Source organism: Akebia trifoliata, chromosome 1 (genome assembly GCF_017979445.1).
Source record: "Akebia trifoliata isolate Shusen 1 chromosome 1, ASM1797944v1, whole genome shotgun sequence".
Taxonomy (NCBI): Eukaryota; Viridiplantae; Streptophyta; class Magnoliopsida; order Ranunculales; family Lardizabalaceae; genus Akebia; species Akebia trifoliata.
In genome coordinates, this window is record NC_141375.1 from 4,528,269 (window position 1) to 4,546,110 (window position 17,842).

General features: G+C 35.9%; 1 pseudogene across 1 annotated transcript; it reads left to right on the forward strand.

The window, feature by feature from the left end:
- The first annotated feature begins 2,030 nt into the window (after positions 1-2,030).
- Positions 2,031-12,402, forward strand: LOC147410478 (putative phospholipid-transporting ATPase 4; annotated as a pseudogene). Its single transcript, XR_015176751.1, has 11 exons — positions 2,031-2,189; positions 3,107-4,981; positions 5,070-5,180; positions 6,059-6,335; positions 7,266-7,354; positions 7,480-7,567; positions 7,729-7,938; positions 8,167-8,292; positions 10,494-10,592; positions 10,685-10,876; positions 11,525-12,402. The product of XR_015176751.1 is annotated as a putative phospholipid-transporting ATPase 4 (transcript).
- Positions 12,403-17,842: the final 5,440 nt, after the last annotated feature.

Here is a 17,842-nt window from a genome sequence, read left to right on the forward strand (position 1 = left end):
GAAGGTTCAATTGATTTACAAAGGAAGATGCAACGTTGACCGAATTGTCAACATTTGTAAGAGTCGTTGTAGCCAACGCTAGTGGTGGAATGTTGCCTGAATCGTCAATTTTGACAGACATTTACACGTTTTGCAACAAGTCTCTGATTTTGATGCCAAGTCGTCGCATCAAACATTATATATGAAATGCGTTATACATAGACAAACATGTCTTTGTTGTGGTCTTTGACATCAAGTTTGATATTATTTCTTTTAAAATGCTTTATTATAAGACAACTTAATGGGCCCATTAATTTTGTTTAGGGCCTTGAGGTTAAATAAATTTCCAGCTAATTTAATCCAAGTTTGGATTATTGAATATTGGACTATTATCTTAATGAAAAATAACATCCAATGGTTCGAAATAATTTTGAAAGATGAATTTATTTATTTATTTAAATCCTTAAACCAACCCAAATAAGACCCAAACACATTAGGGTTGGGTTGGGGCTTAGTCAATTTGAACCCGATAATGAGATGGAGGAGGGTTAGGACTCTTCTAAGACTGTCTGAAGACTTCCGTTGACAATCTTGTTTTAGGGACTTGTTCATAAAAATAAAAAAAACCTAACTTTATTAGTGATTTATATTGATTAGATTTGATAAAAAAAAAAAATTGGTTAATCTTTAATCTAAATTTCTTAGTAATTGATAGTGGAGGGATTATGAGACGCATTTATCATTGTTTAACTGATTTAAGTCTTATGTGTCTAGGTATATCTACTACAAATTATGATCCTTCAACACTCTTAGTAGGCAAACTACGAATGACAAGTTTGCCCCACCTCTCCAATTCGTCTTGCATCGTCTTGATATTCTCTCTGTTTCTATCTCTATCTCTCTATTATTATCAAGAATTGTTATTTAGTTTAGTAGACATGATGAATTAACATTGAAAAAGGACAAGGCTTGAAAAAATTATTAGGGGTAGAGATGGGTCAAAAAAATCAAACCTGAGTTAGATTCGGGGTAATCAATTATAATTAGGGTTGAGATTGTGTTTAGTTAAACCCAACCCAAACCAAACCTGTTGTCATCACTAGTGTGAATTGATGTTTAGGGCTTGTCACATGATGCATCAAATTTATGTAAGGGTTGCATTTGGAGGCCCTAAAGAGAGTCAAACATTGTGCTAAACATTTTTTTAATGTATGGGTTAGAGGCTTCGGAATGAGTTGATTTTTTGTGAGGATGATTTCTATGATGAGGAGATCATTTTCACAAAAAATCTGCCCATTCCAAAACTTCTAACCTCTTTAAAAGTGGTTTATAAAAATCGGATGGTTCATGATTTTTCAACTTGTAAATTAGGGTTAGAAGTTTTGGAATGAGTTGAGTTTTTATGAGGATGATCTCTTTACCATAGAGATCATCCTCACAAAAATCAGCCCATTTTAAAGTCTCTAACTCCTATTTTAAAAAATGTTTGACTCTGTTTAGGGCCTCCAAACGCTTTTTTTAATGTAATAATGGGAATAGCAAATTATTCCAAATGTAAACATGTCCATTTATAAGAGCCTCTCATAGCATTTTTCGATGTGAGAAGATCGCATCAAATCATCAAATAGTAATCTTCCTCATTTTATAACCCTATATTCCCGTAACAATTAATACAAACAACATGGGACCCACATCCATACAGATGTTCTTGTAAATAAATAAAACAACAATCATAGCCGTTATTTTTCCAATCAATGAATATCATCGGATGGGCCATGTCATGTCAACGGTTCTGATTAAATTAGTTGTATCAGTTATTGTTCGAATAGCATTCGATGTTTTTCTTTTAAAGAAGTAACACTATGAACTCTGTAGGGCCTACCATTGGCCAAAGATAAAAAAAAAAAGACTTGTTCCTTCAATTGGAGTTTACTGACTTTTGCCAGCTCACCTTATTAGAAAGTCAAGAAAATAATAAAATATTTGAAACAAAATTAAAAAAAAAAAATTATTATAAAAAATATATTTTAAATTCAGTACAGACGACACACCGGGAAATCCTGCTTGCACGCGAAGAAGCTCCATTAAAACTCTATTCTGTTTCTCTCTCTCTTAAACACACAGTGATCTTGAAGGTGTAAATCTGGTTTGGAGAGCTTTAATTGTGATGGGGTTTTAATAAAGGATTTTTTTTTTCTCACTCATTCCTGGTAAGCTTTTTTATTTCCCCACTTTTTTTCCTTAGTTACTTGTTCTTAGTTGGATCTATTTCTGGAAGTTCTTGCTTATTTTCTGTGGATTTCGTTGATTGGTTGTAGGGAATGTGTGTTGGTTTGAATTTTAAGGTTTTTGGAGATTCTATCTTACAGTATCAGCTGGAGATTCTTGGGTTCTTGCTCTTTTGAAAAAAAAATCATAATAAAAAAAAAAAAAGAATTTGTATGATTTTGTGAGGTTGATTCCTGAAATTGGAAGATGTAAGTGAAGAAATAAGGTATGGGTTTGTGTTTTTAGCTGGGAATTATGATACCCATTTCATTTTTTGTTTGAGTTCTTTTCAGGGATTTCAGATCTAGAGAGAAAGTTGGAACCTTGACTTATTTATTATTTTTATTTTTGAGAAAATTTGTGTTTTTGGGTTAAAGGTGGAAACTTATGTTTGAAATTTGAAATCTTTGTAAATTCTTTCAATTTTTGCTCAGAAATTCATGGACTCAAGAATTAATTAGAATGTGAATGTTGAATTTTCCAACCATGACTTCAATTAAGAACTTCTTGAGAGATTTTTGTGCAACTTTGATCTATAAAGTTTGATTATTTTTATTTCTTTCTAAAATTCTATGCTTTTGAGCTAAAAATGGAAACTTCTGCTTGAACTTTAAAAACTTAATAGATTCCTTCTATTCTTGCTAATAAATTCATGGATTAATTTTATTGATGACGCCAATTAAGAACTTCTTTAGGGCTTTTCGAGTAATTTTGATTGATAGCATTTGATTATTTTTTGCTGCAATGGGTTGAGCCTATGTGCCGCAAATAATTATTTATTCGGGCCGACAATTTACTCTTGACAGGGATGCTCTTCTGGTTTCTCCGATGTTTAACGTGAACTTCTTCTTATTTTCAGATGGGTACGTAGGTGTTGATAGGTAGTCTCAGCTAAAGCACTAAAGATGACGGGGGGAACGGTAAGGCGGAAGCTTGGATTGAGCCACCTTTACAGTTTCTCGTGCTTTCGTGATAATGCCTTACCATCTGAAGATCAGCATTCCCTCCAAAGCCCTGGTTTCTCTCGGGTTGTCTATTGTAACCAGCCTCGTCTCCATCAGAAGTATCCTCTGAAATACCCTTCGAATTATATATCTACCACAAAATACAATGCCATCACATTTCTTCCAAAGGCGATTTTCGAGCAGTTTCGAAGGGTAGCCAATTTGTACTTCCTCATGACTGCAATTTTATCTCTCACACCCGTCACCCCGTTCAGCCCATTGAGTATGATTGCACCTTTGGTATTTGTCGTTGGTCTAAGTATGGCTAAGGAAGCTTTGGAAGATTGGCGTAGATTTATGCAGGATGTGAAAGTTAACGGCCGAAAGATTAGTTTCCATAAAGGAGAAGGAGTATTTGACTACAAAACGTGGCAGAAGATTCGAGTGGGAGATGTTGTGAAAGTGGAGAAGGATCAATTTTTTCCCGCGGACTTGCTTCTGATGTCGTCAAGCTACGACGATGGGATTTGCTATGTGGAGACTATGAATTTGGACGGTGAGACGAACTTGAAGGTCAAGAGATCTTTAGAGGTAACCTTGCCCTTGGATGATGATGCATCTTTCAAGGATTTCACGGGAACAATCAGATGAAGACCCAAACCCTGATCTCTATACTTTTGTAGGAAATTTTGAGTATGACCGTCAAATCTATTCTTTGGATCCCAATCAGATTCTCCTTAGAGATTCAAAGCTCAGGAACACGGCTTATGTGTATGGAGTGGTAATATATACTGGACATGATAGTAAAGTCATGCAAAACTCAACGCAATCGTCATCCAAAAGGAGCACAATTGAAAAGAAAATGGACCGTATCATCTACCTCCTTTTTTCCCTTCTTGTTTTGATATCGTTGATAGCTCTGTAGGCTTCGCGATAAAGATAAAGTATGGAATGCCTGAATGGTGGTTCATGGAACCTAATGATACCACAAACTTGTATGATCCAAAAAAGCCGGCCTTGTCAGGCATTTTCCATTTGGCCACGGCCCTTATCCTATATGGGTATTTAATTCCCATCTCACTATATGTTTCCATCGAGGTTGTGAAGGTCTTGCAAGCAATGTTCATCAACCAGGACTTACACATGTATGATGAAGAGACGGGGAATCCTGCACAAGCACGAACATCGAACTTGAATGAGGAGCTTGGTCAAGTAGAAACAATCCTCTCAGATAAAACAGGTACCCTTACATGCAATCAAATGGATTTCTTGAAGTGTTCCATTTCCGGCGTACCCTATGGTGTAGGTTCTAGTGAAGTTGAAATTGCCGCGGCGAAGCAGATGGCTATTGATCATAATGGGCAGGACGCGGAAATTAATACTGTCCCATTGCACATCAGTAGGTTGCGAAAATCGTGGGAGAGTAGAGGAAGTGATTCTGAGGCGTCGGAGATTGAAATGGAGACGGTTGTTACTCCTAAGAATGTAAAGGAACATAGACCTTCTATAAAGGGATTTAGCTTTGAGGATAGCCGGCTCATGGATGGAAATTGGTTAAAGGAGCCTAATGCGGATACTATCTTGTTATTCTTTCGGATACTTGCACTTTGTCAGACAGCTATTCCCGAGCCAAATGAGGAAACGGGGAGTTTCAACTATGAAGCGGAATCACCGGATGAAGGAGCTTTTCTTGTTGCAGCAAGAGAGTTTGGTTTGGAGTTTTGTAAAAGAACACAATCAAGTGTTTTTATTCGAGAAAGATATCCTTCTTCTGGACGTCCGATTGAAAGGTTAGGATTCGAACAAATTTACTTAATTTGGCATAGGTTTATGTTTGTTTCTCGTTGGTATCTTATGTATTTTCTGAAATATGTCCAGGGAGTACAAAATTTTGAATCTATTAAATTTCACTAGCAAAAGAAAGAGAATGTCCGTAATTGTGCGGGATGAGGATGGACAGATTCTTCTTCTGTGCAAAGGTGCAGACAGGTCTGATTCATCATACCTCTCTCTCTCTCTCTCCCTCTCTCTCTGTGTGTGTGTGTGAACTGGAGGCTATTTAATGAATTAATGACATGGCACTGAGTTAACGACATGGCACCTCTTTCTGTTTATAAGTACCTATAAAAAAATCTCCAATTCTCTTCAACAAATGGCTTGGGGTGTTTGATATTTCTTTTATTTATTGAAAGCCTGTCTTGGTGAAATGTTGTGAAAAAACCAAAGCAACAAAGAGAACAAAGATCGCACACAAAAACACAAGGCTTTGCATGGTTTGGCAGTGTGCCTACGTCCACAGATCAGAATAAAAACAATCACTATTTTCTTTTATGTTTTACAACCCTAGAGATCTCTATTTAAAGAAACTGGGAGTACTGAAAAACACGTCGATTTCCCAAAAACAGAAACCCCAAGAAATAGAAAATCATTAAGAAAATATGACATAATTGTCTTTTTCATAACCCTAAAAAATTTGAGCTGGGGACACCCTCCCCAAGCCCTTGGGTGGGAATGGGGCACTGCCCCCTTCACCCCGGAAGCTCAATGTACCCCCAATGGAATACAAGACATTTATACAACAAATGTGAGCTACTCTACAATTTTATTTCCACGTGCGTGCGCACGTGCACGTGCACACACTTGTAAATATATGGATAAACAGACTGTTATTATTCATTGCCTCTAAAATTTGACAATAGTCAGAGTTGAAACATCTCAGAGTGGAAGTAGTTCTTTTAAAATATATAAATTCCCATTGTTCTATTTCAATTCGTTGATGTTATTTGGAATATTCTGGATCATCTTAAAGACGATCATGTATTCTGATTCATGAACTCAGACGTAATTTTGTCGCTTTAAAAATGCAGCGTCATATTTGAGCGGTTATCGAAAAATGGAAAAATGCATTTGGATGACACAAATAGGCATCTGAATGAATATGGAGAAGCAGGCTTACGAACATTGGCACTTGCATATAAGAAACTTGAAGAGTCTGAGTATCTTGCTTGGAATACTGAATTTCAAAAAGCAAAGACTACTATAGGGGCTGAAAGAGATGCTTTGCTTGAACGAGTATCGGATATAATGGAAAAGGATTTAATTCTTGTTGGTGCAACTGCCGTGGAGGACAAACTACAGAAAGGGGTAAGTTCTTCTATTACTGTAACTCCGTAATTGACGTAGGTTTTTTCGGTTAGGGTTGGCAATGGGTCGGATAATATCAACTTACTGATTCATCCAACCTGAGTTATTTGGGTATGGGTAGAGATATTTTTTTTTCCGATTAAGAATTCAGGTAAATTTATCCGTAATTATTTTAGATTCTATTATGGATATGCATTCTATCCAATCCAAATATCTGCTTATCCGAGTTTAATATGGCAAATTCACAATAAGCTATATGTGTAACTCAAAATTGAGGTTCGTCCATCATTTTCATAATGAGGTTGTTAGACTAAACCCTATGATCCGAAGTATGAATTAAGCAAGAACACAAGAATCTCACATGACACAAAATATACGTGGTTCGGTCAAAGAATCGACCTACGTCCACGGGCGAAAACGGCGATTTTACTATATTAACCAAAGAAGAACACGGTTACAATTTCTCTCTGTCTCTCGTATATTTCTCTCCCCTCATTAGGGTTTCATCTCTTACCCTTTATATACTTAGGGTTACAAAGAGGTTAAACGGTTCGGATCCAAAACCAAACCAAATGGGCCCACACATTACCAATTAAACGGGTCATGCGGGTCGTTAACGGATCTCAAAAGATCCGGGTTGAATCCACGACAACCCTCCACATACAAGAATAGAAGACATAACCAATAGAGGTATATATATCCGACTTGGACACTGTTTGAAATTTGGGCACAAGTCGGACATGGGTATCCATTAAGATTTTGGATAAATAGTCAGATATGGATATCCTTAGCAAAAGTGGGTAAAAACCGGATAAAGAGTTGGATAAGGACACAGATATTTGTTTCATCCGACCCACACCCGACTCATTGCTAGCCCTACTTTCGGATCTTTTGTCTTGTGTTGCTCATTTCTCTTTTTGTTTTTTTTAGGTGCCTCAATGTATTGATACACTAGCTCAAGCTGGTCTCAAGATCTGGGTGCTGACAGGGGACAAGATGGAAACTGCGATCAATATAGGGTTTGTCTCTTTCGAATTGCAAAAACATTAATTTAATCCATCAAATTAATCTTTTGGAAGGTTATAGCTCTATAACTAGCTATCTATGTCACTAAAAGTGGAAAATTCTGCTTATGTGATGCCAGATACGCGTGCAGTCTACTTCGGCAAGGCATGAAACAGATCTGTATAACAACAATGGCTACAGATTTGTTAGCCCAAGATGCACACAAGGTATGAATTGTTTCAATGACTTAGGATCATTTTCAATTTCTTTGGACGAACAAACTAATAAATATACTCACACGCATTCATGAAGAAATAGAAAGAAAAGAGAAGTGAGGGAAATTTATTTCATGCTTGACTTTTGTTTCTTTATTTGATTTTTGGATCAGGCTGTGAAAGAAAACATTTTGATGCAAATCACCAATTCCTCTCAAATGGTCAAGCTTGAAAAGGACCCTCATGCGGCTTTTGCCTTAGTTATCGATGGGACAACTCTAGCTTATGCTTTAGAGGCTGATATGAAGCATCAATTCTTGAGTTTAGCGGTTGATTGTGCATCTGTCATATGTTGCCGGGTCTCTCCGAAGCAGAAAGCACTGGTAGGCTTCTTCTTTTTTTAAATAAATAAAATAATGGAGTTCATTTTTTAGAGCTTTTATTGCCACACCAACTTTTGCTATCGCCACCCAAATGTGTGCTAATTCTTTGGTGATTTACATATGGATTGGAGTGGTGTTAGCAAAAGTTGGTGTGGCAATAGAATCTCTCTTATTTTTATACTAAGGAAATATCTCAATGTGCCTTCTTACATTGGGATTTGGTAATAGGTAACAAGGTTAGTAAAAGAAGGAACTAAGAAAACAACTTTAGCAATCGGTGATGGTGCAAATGACGTCGGTATGATTCAAGAGGCAGACATTGGAGTTGGTATCAGTGGTGTAGAAGGGATGCAGGTTGGTAACATATTTGACATGCTGTTCTGTAAATTTGAACATTCTTCTTATGCTTGGAAACTTATTTTCTATGATTGCCGAAGTTTGTTGAGAATCGGTAGCTTTGATTTGCTTTCACGATTGAATCTATTGTGGTTATACTTGTGATACTGTGACTTGTCTGCTTTGGTCATTTGTCAGCCAATCTCCATTAGGAAGCAACTGTTGAGTGCATATTTTCCTCCACTCTCGGGTATAGTCACAAAAATCTGCGATTAAATCATGATTTTTCCAAAAATAACGATTAATCGCGATTTAATCAACGAGGTTTTGAATAAATTATAGATTATTTTTATTTTTAGCACTTTTTAAGTGTTATTTCATTATTTATTATATGAAATACATATTTTTATACTTAAAAAATTATTTTTATTTTTAATTTGTCCGATGTTCTCCCGATTTGAAGCTTTCTCATGCTGAATTAAGCCCTGTGACTCTCTTATATGCATAGTTCTCCCCCTCTCCAATAGATTGGTCTTTTGGGTTAGTTAGTTGGTTAACATGGTATTAGAGCACTAAGTTCGTATAAGTCATGGGTTCGATTCTTTCCACCCTTATGGGTGAGGGAGAGTGTTGAGTGTTTATTTTCCTCCACTCTTGGGTGTGTTGTACACTCATACCCCAGGTAAGCCTTGTGACCCTCTTATATTCATAGTTCTTCCCCTCTCCAACATATTGGTCTTTTGGAGTAGTTTGTTGGTTAAAAACAACATTTACTTTATAAATTTGATGTCATGATTGGACTTATTGATTGATTTTTAAATGGAAAAATGATTTAATAGTTCCTGGCACTAACTTTTCTTTCAATTTAGTTCTTGACTTTTGTGTATTATCAAAATAGTCCATTTAGTAAATCCCTTTTTTCAAAATCGTCCCTAAACCCCACTCTAGACATTTCTCACGATTGAAATGTCGAAATTGCCCTAACCATTCAAACTCACCATTTTTCGTCCAAAAAGATTGGATTGCTAGCATCCCAATCAAGTTTTGGAGACTCCATTCCGATGATAGGATTTGAGAAGGAAGAAGAAGCCATTTTCAAGCATTTTAAAGATGTATGTAAAAAATTAGGGTGTTTTCAATTGTTTTGCTTCCTTTTCGAATGAAAATCAAGCATTGATGGTTCTTTTGGTTTGAAATCATCTTTACAAGATGCTATGTCAAGTTTAAGTCGATCTTTCCATGATTTTAGTTGGAAAAACTCAGAAATGCGAAAACGGGTGGGTTTTACAACATCGAGGTTGACAATTTTTATTTTTGAGTTCAATATTTTTCTTGTCGTGGTTGACGTTTTTTTTTTTTATTATAATTATTATCAATGTCACCAATTTTCGTAATTATTGTCGACCTCCACCAATTTTTTTATTGTCAAGGTTGACAATTGTTTTTTAAATTATAGTTGAGGTTGACAATAATTTAAAAAAAATAATTGTCAACCTTGACGCTGTAAACCTACCTGATTTTTATTTTTATTTTTTGAATTTTTTCAATTAAAATACATGGAAAGATCGACTTAAAACTTGACATAACGATTTGTGTAGATGATTTCAAACCAAATGAACCATCCTTAATCATGCAAAAATAAAGCAAAACAATTGAAAAACTCTTGTTTTTAACATACATCTTTAAAATGCTTGAACATGACTTCTTCCTACTCAAATCTTTTTCATCATAATGGAGTCTCTAAAACTCGACCGGGATGCCGGAAATCTAAAATTTTTGGACGAAAAATACCGAGTTTGAATGGTTAGGGTAATCTCGACATTTCAATCGCGAGAAATGTCTAGAGTGAGGTTCAAGGACTATTTTGAAAAGAGGGATTTACTAAATAGACTATTTTGATAACCCGTAAAAATCAAGGACTAAATTGAAAGAAAAGTTAGCGCCATGGACTATTAAGTAATTTTCCCTTTTTATTTTTGAGACCATATTTATGCAAACTCTAAGACCACTTCAACCTTTCAGCTTCCTCCCGCCTCCGAAAAATGATTAATTTTTTTCTGCAAGATTAAACTTTCATCCATTTGTGACCAACTCTCTCCCAGGGGCTTTAATGTTGTATCCATGGTGCAAAGTCAAAAGGGTATAATTGTTTTGCTCTTAAACAAGTGCATTGCTTCTAAAAACTACAATCGAGCTCACAAATCTTCAGCTATTTGCAGGCAGTAATGGCGAGTGATTTCTCTATTTCCCAGTTTCGGTTCCTGGAGAGACTTCTAGTTGTACATGGACACTGGTGTTATAAGAGGATTGCCCAAATGGTAAGAATCATAGAGTGTCTCCATATATACATGATATGGGTGTATGTATGTCCTCTAACTAATTCTTTTCGAACTTCTTCGGTTTCTTTCAGGTCTGCTATTTCTTCTACAAGAATATAGCATTTGGTCTCACTCTCTTCTACTTCGAAGCATTTACTGGCTTTTCGGGGCAGTCAGTGTATGATGATTGGTATATGTTACTTTTCAATGTCCTTCTCACTTCCTTGCCTGTCATTTCGCTTGGAGTTTTTGAGCAAGATGTTTCGTCTGAGGTCTGCTTACAGGTTAGTTCCCAGTAATACCACTTTTAACTAGGGATGCAAATTGGTCCGGTTCAAACCGAGAACTGAATAAAACCAATAGCTTTGGGCTGGTTTGCTTGGAACAAGTTGCAGTTCAGTTTTGGATTTAATAAAATGGAGAACTGATCAATTTGGTTCCGTTCTATACAAGGCTTGTATAGAACCAAACCAACAACTGAACCCTTAAATAATAAATAAATATATATTAATTTATTATGAATTATTTTACGAGTTTTAGGGCGTAGATTAAGGACTTTGTTTTTTATGGATAATTTAGTGACTGTTATTCTAATGGATAGATTAATGACTTGTTATATGAAATTTCACATTTATTATTTATTTATTCACTAAAAAATATATTGCTTCCAAACAAGTTATAGGATATTGGCAAACCACAAAACTGAACCGAACCAAACCAAACTGAGTTTACTTCAGTTTGGTTTGGTTTGGTTCGGTTCTATTGGTGTTTTGATTCGGTTCTGGTTCTTATTTAGTGGAATTGACCTATGTCGATTCTGTTCCGATTTGGTCCCAATCCGAACCAAGTTGCACCCTTACTTTTAACCATAGTTTCGATCATCCTTCTATTTATTTTATTTATGCATACCCATTAACTGTTCTCTATTACAGTTTCCGGCACTATATCAACAAGGACCGAAAAATGTGTTCTTCGATTGGTATAAGATACTTGGGTGGATGGCCAATGGTCTTTATGCATCTCTAGGCATCTTCATACTCAACATAATCATCTTCTATGACCAAGCCTTCAGTTCCAAAGGCCATGGCATAGATATGGCCGCGTTGGGGGCCACCATGTTCACTTGCATCATTTGGGCTGTAACTCTCCAAATTGCCCTCACCATGAGTCATTTCACATGGATCCAACACCTCTTCATCTGGGGTAGCATTGGCAATTGGTACGTCATCCTCCTACTATATGGAATGACTACATCATCGGGTTATGCCTATCATCTCCTCATCGAAGCCCTTGCCCCAGCACCTATTTACTGGTGTGCCATTCTTTTAGTGACCATCGTGTGTAATCTCCCGTATTTAGTCCACATATCTTTCCAAAGGGCCTTCAACCCAATGGACCACCATGTCATCCAAGAGATCAAATACTACAAGAAAGACGTGGAGGATCAACACATGTGGACGAGGGAACGATCCAAAGCAAGGCAAGAGACTAAGATAGGGTTCACGGCAAGGGTAGATGCTAAGATCAGGCAGTTGAGAGGGAAGTTACAGAAGAAGCACTCAACTTCAGTTGTGCAAAATTAATACCCACTTTGTAAATTTCGTCGGTTCTTTTCTTTTCTCCTATTTTGTTTAGGTTTCAAGGTTGTCAGCATGTTTTTTTTGGCCTCCATTCATCTTTGTATTTCTCTATTTCTTTATATGGGCTAGTTTCAAGTCCCATATTATAGCAGAGTATTGTTGTTGTTCTCTGTACAATATATATATATAAGGCTTGATGAGTTGCCGATTATGGTAGTTTATACTCTAAATGTTTGTGTTTCCATGTTATCAATTCTATATTTTTTCTTTTCTCTGGTCGAGGAACGAGGACAATTGTTTTTTCCATGGCTATATTTTGTTCCAAGGTTCACAAACAAGACGTAAGTTGAATGCATCTCGATTTTTTTTTTTTGTGCACTAAAGAAAAAAAAACACATTGGGTCTACGCGTTTTGTTGCTTTTGGTTAGAGATGAAAGTGAGTTTAGTCCCTATCATTGGGGGATCTTTCGGCTATTGAAATGAATTGGTTTGAATGTCACATAGCTCACATCGATTGAACCACATGATTTTTCATATGTTTTGGCTTTTTTGTTTTTTGACATTCCTCGTGTATCGAACATGTCGATTCTACTCGACTGTGACATCTGTGGACTGAATTGTTCTGTCCTCATTTACATAGTGATGGTGATGGTGATTGATCCTTGTTAGTAGTGATGTGACGGTGGGTTCAATGAGATTTGAACTTAGGTTATGGGATCAACTCTCCACACGCGTTTACAAACTTAGCTAACTGGGCACATTTATCCATGAGAGAATTCATCGCCTACTAATAGTACTCCTTTTAGAGGGATACTAGCGGCACGCTCTTGCTAACGAGCTTCGCCCTTATTGTATCTAATGTGTGGACACGTAAATGTGACAAACAAAATACTAATAAATAAATAAATAAATATTTTGTTTTTTCCCTTCTATTTTGTGGTACCTCTTTTTATTACAAAATAGTGACTAAGTGACTTGCCTCTTGACCTTGGTTTTCTCTTATAGGCTAATGAAAATAATCTAAAAAACCTTGATTTTTCTTCCATGTAATCTAGTCATCTTCAACTCTTGAATATGATGATGATGTTGATGATGGTTTTCATGATCAAGATCATTATGACAATACTCACGATGGTAATAAGGGCATTGAGGTCACTTTTCATTAATTTATAAGAGAAGATCAAGGTCAATGAGGTCATGTCATCAGTTTGAAAACATTAGGAGGTATCTCAAATATTTACCAAAATGTGGAATGCCATCATCACATCATGTCATCGTCATCAAATTCAACACCTTGAAGATGACCAGTTTAGACCCATGGCTAAGTTGGTTTGACATATTGCAAAGCAACTTTTAGGTCATGAGTTCAAGTTCGGGGGGGGGGGGGGGGGGGGGGGGGGAATACGAGTGAAAAATGAGGTCAAGGGGCATGTTACTATTTTGAAAATATAAGGAGTGTAGCTATATGGTTTTTGACTCGAGAAATCTCATACTACCGGAAATGAGGAGTCACTACCATCCATTGAGTTCATTAGGTGTGAATGGTCATCTTGAATTAATTTTCCCTTGAAAGCTTGTTTTAATGAAATTTTGACTCACTCAATGAAACTGAAAGATCTAAATAAGGGGATTCGATTAAAGGGTGAGGAAGTTGTTAGGCATCCTCTTCTCCTCATCAATTAGATTTAAAAAGAAAAAAAGTCAAGATAGAAGTAAAGCTCCATGCTAGAACTCTTCTCAATTTTGGATCTAGGTCTTAGATTAGTTCCATTAGTGTGGAAAATCTATTAGCAAGTCCATTTTATGTTAGACAATTAGCAAAAATGCAGCAAATCAAAATTGGGATGCAAAAGCAAAAAATCATGTTTTTGGACCTACTTGAAATTAAATTTTAACCAAAAAAACCAAAAAAAACCAATCAAATCAGCTCTGTTCGAGGAAATATTTTATGAGCAACAACTAACTTCTTAGTGGTTCTACGACAAAAAGAACCCACCTATTTAGATATCTGGTTTGAGAGATACATCTTGGGAAGCTTCGGTTCCTAACTAGTTGTCGAGACTAACATATATGCCTTCCTTTGGCCATAGCACCTATATTACTCTTACGGATTATTGGGATTTTTGGTATATATGAAACCGAGTTCAAATTGGTCTTATTCCAATTGGAATCGCCCAGAAAACCTTTCTGGCACAAATTTTCAGTTCTACAACTGTTTTAATAGCATTTTTTTCTATTAATGTGGAAGAGGAAGTTGATCTCATGTGAGGCCTTCCCTCTAATTTTGCTTTATTGAAACCTAATTTTGCCTTATTGAAATCTATTTTGCATGATTGCAAACTTTTCCAAAAGAGAGATTTTTTTATTATTTAGAATGACAAAGGTCTATTAATGTGGAAGAGGAAGTTGATCTCATGTGAGGCCTTCCTTCTAATTTTGCTTTATTGAAACCTAATTTTGCCTTATTGAAATCTATTTTGCATGATTGCAAACTTTTCCAAAAGAGAGATTTTTTTATTATTTAGAATGACAAAGGTCTATGACCCCCCCCCCCCCTTTACCCTCTGTTTGTTTTTTTTTTTTTAAACTCTTAATCTTCGATCTTCAATGCATGGGAAATTTGGGGTATCTAAAGGGGGAATCATAGATCTTCACAAAATCTCACACTATTAAGCGAATTCCACATGCAAGTTTGAAACCATTTACTTCAATGACCAAGTCTAGATCATCTTATGGAGAAAAAAAAAACTTCGAAGCTGATAGGCCACTTCAAAATTTTGAAGGAATCCTCTGGATTGGATCACACGTGTCATTTCCAAGGAGGTATTTGACAAAAATTAAGGGCATAAAATAAATTGAAAACACCACTTGTCTTGGAACGAGGAGGGTTCCTTTGAAATTTTGAAGCGGCCTACCCGCTTCTACATTCCGCCAATGTGAATGAGATGTCTAGACTTATCCTTGACTAAGACCATTTCAAATTTATGAGGTCTAGAATGTTATTTGTTGACTTTAATTCACCTCACACATTATTGTATTTGGAAGATCTAATATATTTAACATGAGTTACAAGAAAAAAAATATTTAACAATAATGAGTAAATGACTTCCCATGTGAGCAAATGATTTTTTCTTTAATCACACATATTAAGAAAGGGTGATGCCACTAAGTCTTTGAAAAACTAAATGTTAGCTGATTTGGTTAAAAGAGGTCTCAATTTTCAAAGACCAATAAAAAGAGGGTAAATTGGCATACCCTCTTGACTAAGGTCTTACGGAAGAGATGACCAAAAATGCCCTTATCGACAACCTCTTACTAAAGTCCATGGATTTTTCACTAATGATTTTTTGATGCCCCTCCTTGACACACGCCCACCTACTCCCTCGGTCATAGAACCGTAGACCATTTGCCTCAGGATACACATAACCATAAATCTTTTTCTTGTGTATCCTGAGGCAAATGATCTATAGTTATGTGATGGGGGCGAGTGTCAGAGGGGGGCGTCATATTATCACGACTCTTGATTTTTTTTTACCCAAAAGTCCATCATCTTCAACTCTTAGGATACAAATTTTGATTCATATGTTGTTATAATAATTTTTTTGATGACGTGGTATTTGAACTTACATCTGACTAGTGGGACTGGAACACTCAGAGGCTGGGCCAAGGTGTGTGGGTCCCATCCCCCAGGCACGTACAACTCCCGCACACCACACGCACTGAGTAAGTGAGAGTGCATGCTCGTGAGTGGCCCCAAGGAATTATTGTTTATTTTCCCAAAACTCTTGATTGTCCAACTCCCAATCAAAACCCAACATCTTCAATCCTTGATTTAATTGGTAAAGTTTCCTAGGCTATAAAACTTTATTGTATGTATGATTGTTCATGAAAAATTGGTGAAAAATTATTTTCCTAAAGAACGTTATTTTTGGATGTACGATTGTACAGTTCCCTTCAAAATGAGTTCTCTCGCCCAAAGTAATTTCTCTTTCGAGAGGGAAAATGTTTTCTCACCTCCTAATGTAATTCTCTCATGATTAACCATCTCCAAGATTAAAAATCAGCTCTCTTTTCGACAGTTTTTTAAGTGCAATGAAATGGTGGAGTTCAATGGTGCATACAATGAATGTCTTTGGCTATTACAAAGTCCCCCTATTTACATGAGTTTTTATTGTCCCTTTAGTCAACCTTGATCATGGCATGTCAAGACTCATTTTCAATAAGAGGTAGTTGTTAACGAAGACTTATTCAATATGCCATCCTTCAACGTTTGTTAGATTTGATGCCTCAATTGGTCCATGTCTTTCATGTGCTAGGTACCATTAAATTTCTCATTGGACCAGTACTAATTTGCTATCAATTCATCCAGAAAGCTAATTGGCCCTACTTATTAATATTCTTCTTTACTAATTAAGATGATCTGTTGACTTAACGGTAAAACTAGTGACAAGGGTTTTCTTATGTCGAGTTGTGTATTCAAAACTAAGTAGCCCCCCCCCCCGACTTATTTTATTGCATATTGGGAGATATTCATGGGATCAAAACGTATGAAATACCATGCAATATTAAAATAACAATAAACCTATCAAAAAATAACAAGAGGTTGGAGATGGTGAATTGAATAGATGAAAAATTATTTAGCCTAGAGGTTGAAGGGCTTAAAAATGATGGATTTTTTTAAGAAAAGTCAAGGGTTTTTGGGAAGAAATTACAGGTAGGAGGTGTTTATGTAATTTTATACTAGTCTTCCAAAGTAAACAAAAGTCAAAGGACATGTCATCAGTTTCAAAATATGGGTGTTTTCATATATTCACCAAAAAGTGGAGGGATGTGTGTCTTTCTATCCACATCTATCATGTTTAGACTTTTTTATTTTATTTTATCAAGTGGTTATCAATTATCATCATATTAAGAACCAAAGATAAGATTAAAATAAAAAATGTAGGTCCAGAGGTGTGGGCCCAACCCAACCTTGAGTTTTATTTGAGGTGGCGAATTTGATTTAATTTGGTTTAAATTTAGATTTTTAGTTGGGCCAAAATGTTAGGCTGGGCCCGGGCTAAGTCCTTCAATCTTAGCCCATTCCTCTCTCTCTCTCTCTCTCATTGGATTTTAAAACTTATTACACATCCTTGAATGCATTCTTCTCAGAAAGATTATCTGGAATGACCAAAATACCCATATTTTCAACTTCTTTCCAAACCCTTTGATAGACCTCCAACAAAATAAAAATAAATTAAAACACTCATTATCTTCAACATCTAAGTTGAAGAAAAAAATAAAGAGTTTGTATGGTATCACATGTGAAGGGGATATGAATATGGCAAACTTGAAGACATTCATTGTATGCACCATCATTCCTCGTGTACACAGATTATTGTCTTGTTTTCTTGTTTTTTTGGAGATTTTTTTTTTTTATATTAACGTTAGGGCACACGTTAAAGTGCAATAAATAGACATTGGAAATAAACATCTGAGGGCATTTTGATTAAAAAACAGAAAATTTTAAAGGGTATCTTCAGAACAAAATCCAATTTTCAAAGTGTATTTATTGCACTTTAACGTGTGCCCTTAGGACATATGTTAAAAAGACATTTTTTCTTTTATATAGGTAAATGCAACTTATATTAAATATGGTCAAGGAAACCAACAAAAAGAGTATAAAAGAG